Source organism: Otolemur garnettii, unplaced genomic scaffold (genome assembly GCF_000181295.1).
Source record: "Otolemur garnettii isolate 467f Iridium unplaced genomic scaffold, OtoGar3 scaffold00245, whole genome shotgun sequence".
In the NCBI taxonomy this organism is placed as follows: domain Eukaryota; kingdom Metazoa; phylum Chordata; class Mammalia; order Primates; family Galagidae; genus Otolemur; species Otolemur garnettii.
In genome coordinates, this window is record NW_003852640.1 from 980,401 (window position 1) to 984,144 (window position 3,744).

Sequence of the window (3,744 nt, forward strand, 5' to 3'; positions counted from 1 at the left end):
TGTGGCATTACAGCTCACAGCAACCTCCAACTCCTGGGCTCAAGTGAGTCTCCTGCCTCCGCCTCCCAAGTAGCTGGGACCACAGGCACCCGCCACAGCGCCAGGCTATTTTTTGGTTGCAGCCGTCATTGTTGTTTTGGTGTGCCCCGGCTGGATTCGAACCCGCCACCTTAGGTGTATGTGACTGGCGCCTTAGCCACTTGAGCCACAGGCACCAAGCCATTAATGTTGTTTTAAAACAAACTTTTGGTTGTAGAATAGTTTAAGGATCTGAATGGACATTTCCTCAAAGGAGCCATACAAATGGCCAGCTTAGCACATGAGCTGATGGGAGTTTTCATTACATGCCGGTCTCAGTCTGTTCTTGCTGCTGTAACAAAATAGCATAATTTATAAACAACAGAAATTCATTTTTGACAGTTGTGGAGGCTGCAAGTCCGAGATCTAAGCACTGGAAAGTTCAGGGTCTGGTGAAGGCCTATTCCACTGATGGCATCTTCTCTAAAGGGCATCCTCACACAGTGGAAGGAGTGACCTGCGGTGTTCTCACCTGACAGGTGATAGAAAGGCAAAGCAACCTGGCTAGTTCCTTCCAGCCTCTCTATCTATAAGGTCAGTTCAGTAATCTCATTGACAAGGGTTCTGCTCTCGTGACTCAATCACTTTATACGGGGCTTACCTCTCAACACTGTTGCATCAGGGATGAAGTTTCAACATGAGTTTTGGAGGGGCACAAACATTCAAGACATAGCAATGCCAGATATTATCCATCAGGGAAATGCAAGTCAGAGCCACTTGACACCCACTAGGGTGGCTATAATAAAAATTCAGATAATAACAGATGTTAGAGAGGGGGCAGAGAGATTGAAGCTCTCATACATTGCTGATGAAAATGTAAAGTGCTGAAGCGGCTTTGTAAAACATTCTGGCAGCTCCTCACATGTTAAACACAGAGTTACCACATGACCCAACAACACAGTAACCACAACAACACACTACTGGGTGTATATACCCGAGAGAAATGAAAATTTATGTCCACACAGAAACTTGTATATTGTTTATTAGTAGTATTATACGCAGTAACCAAAAAGTAGAAACATGTCAAATGTCCATCAGCTGATGAATGGATAAATAAAATGTGGTATAGCCACATTCATTTATGAATGGAATATTATCCAGCCTTATAAGGGAAGAACATTCGGACACCTGTTATGACATGGGTGAACTTTGAGGACATTCTGCTGAGTGAAATAAGCCAGTCACAGGACAAAGACTGTGTGATTCTTATATGAAGTACCTACAATAGTCACTTTTATAGACACAGAAAGTAGAACTGTGGTAACCAGGAGGTCAGAGGAAGGAGAAATGGGGAATTATTGTGTAAAGGGTATGAAGTTTGAGTTTTTCAAGATTAAAAGAGCTCTGGAGATGGCTGCACAAGAGTGTGAATACACTCAAGGCCACAGCCCTGTGCACTTACATATGGTTAAGATGGTACATTTTATATTATGTGTATTTTGCCACAATTAAAAGAGAAAAATAATAATATTGTTCAATTTGGAAGCTTAAAAAGGTGGAATTGGACTTTCACTTTCACTTACCAACCCAGTTAATCAAATGAAAACCCCAGATAAAGAGTGGCACCTGTAGCTCAGTGAGTAAGGCGCCAGCCCTATATACCGAAGGTGGCAGGTTCAAACCCAGCCCCAGCCAAACTGCAACAAAAAAATAGCCAAGCATTGTGGCAGGTGCCTGTAGTCCCAGCTACTCGGGAGGCTGAGGCAAGAGAATCGCCTAAGCCCAAGAGCTGGAGGTTGCTGTGAGCTGTGACGCTACAGCACTTTACATAGGTTGCAGCCATCGTTGTTTGGCGGCCCATGGATTTGAACCTTCCAACTCAGGTGTATGTGGCTGGCGCGCTTGAGCTACAAGTGCTGAGCTAAAGTGAGACTCTGTCTCTTATTTTTTTATTTTTTTTGCGGTTTTTGGCCGGGGCTGAGTCTGAACCCATCACCTCTGGCATATGGGACCAGTGCTCTAACCCTTTGAGCCACAGGCACCGCCTCAGACTCTGTCTCTTAAAAAAAAAAAAAAAAAAAAAACAGATAAAATGTCTGACCCAACAGCTCTCAAGTCACTGGACAGTGATCAACAAAGGTCAGTGCTCCCGAGAGGTAGGGGAGAAACAAGGTGAGCCATGTGATGTTTCCAGCTTGAGGCTTTGAAAGAGCACCACATGCCTGACATAGGGAGGGCAGCCGAGGTGCATCCTGATGGACTCCCAGAGGTGGCATAAAGCTGGAGTCTGGGGAAGCAAAGACAGCTGGAATTTGCATCGTGGGAATTGGAGGGAATGCAAGGGGAAGGCTACACAGCAGATCCCCAGGGTTCAGCTGAGCGCTCAGCAATGCACTTGTAGGAGGGACCCACCTGAGGCTGGGGGAGGAACACCCAAATGGATAGAGGGAAAATCCAAAGCGGTCACCCAGGTTCCACAACATTGCCTATTCCCACCAGCCACAACAGAGAGCCTTATAATTCACACAGTATCTGGCAGAGCACTCAAATGGTCTTGCTTTAATAGTGAGGAAAGACTTAGTCCTGCCTGACAAAGCTTTAAAGCAAGACCTGAAAAGATCACAGTTATTAAGCACTTAACTGCCTCCCAAAACACAGTTCAAAACACTATAGGAAACAAAAATATCTGGCACCTAACAAAGTAAAATACACAATGTCTAGCATATAATAAAAAAAAATTGCAAGGCATGCAAAGAAGCAACAATTTACATCTTGTACTGCAGAGAAAAATTAATCAAAATCTCACAGATGATTAGAATTAGTAGACAATGATTGAAAATAGTTGTAACTATATTCCCTATTTTTCTTTTCTATTTATTTATTTAATTTTATTGTTTTTTAGAGAGAGTCTCACTTTATCATCCTCGGTAGAGTTCTGTGGTGTCACAGCTCACAGAAACCTCCAACTCCTGGGCTTAGGCGATTCTCTTGTCTCAGCCCCCCAAGTAGCTGGGGCTACAGACACCTGCCACAATACCCAGCTATTTTTTTGTTGCAGTTTGGCTGGGGCCGGGTTCGAATCCACCACCCTTGGTATATAGGGCCGGTACCCTACCCACTGAGCCACAGGTGCCACCCTGAATTCCCTATTTTCAAAGAAGCTTGAGGAAACATTGAACATATTAAGTGGAGACATAAAAGATATATATTTTTAAAAGAACCAAATTGAGCTTCTAGAGATGAAATCTATAGTGCCTGCAATGACAAATACACTGGATATATATCAGCAGTAATTTAGACATCACAGAAGAAAAGATTAGTAAGGCTAACGACACAGCAAAGGAAACTAAAATCAAACACAGAGAAATGATTGGAAAGGAAAGAAGTGCGTCTGTGATCCATGGTCCAGCTTCAAGCAGCCTAAATCCATGTAATTGGAGGCCCTGAAAAAGTGGGGGACATTAAGACTATTTCAAGAAACACTAGGGGCTCAGCACCTATAGCTCAAGCAGCTAAGGCGCCAGCCACATACACCTGAGTTGGAAGGTTCAAATCCACGGGCTGCCAAACGACAATGACAGCTACAACCAAAAAACAATAGCCAGACATTGTGGCAGGCGCCTATAGTTCCAGCTACTTGGGAGGCAGAGGCAAGAGAATCACTTGAGCCCAAGAGTTGGAGGTTGCTGTGAGCTGTGATGCCACAGCACTCTACCCAGGGCGACA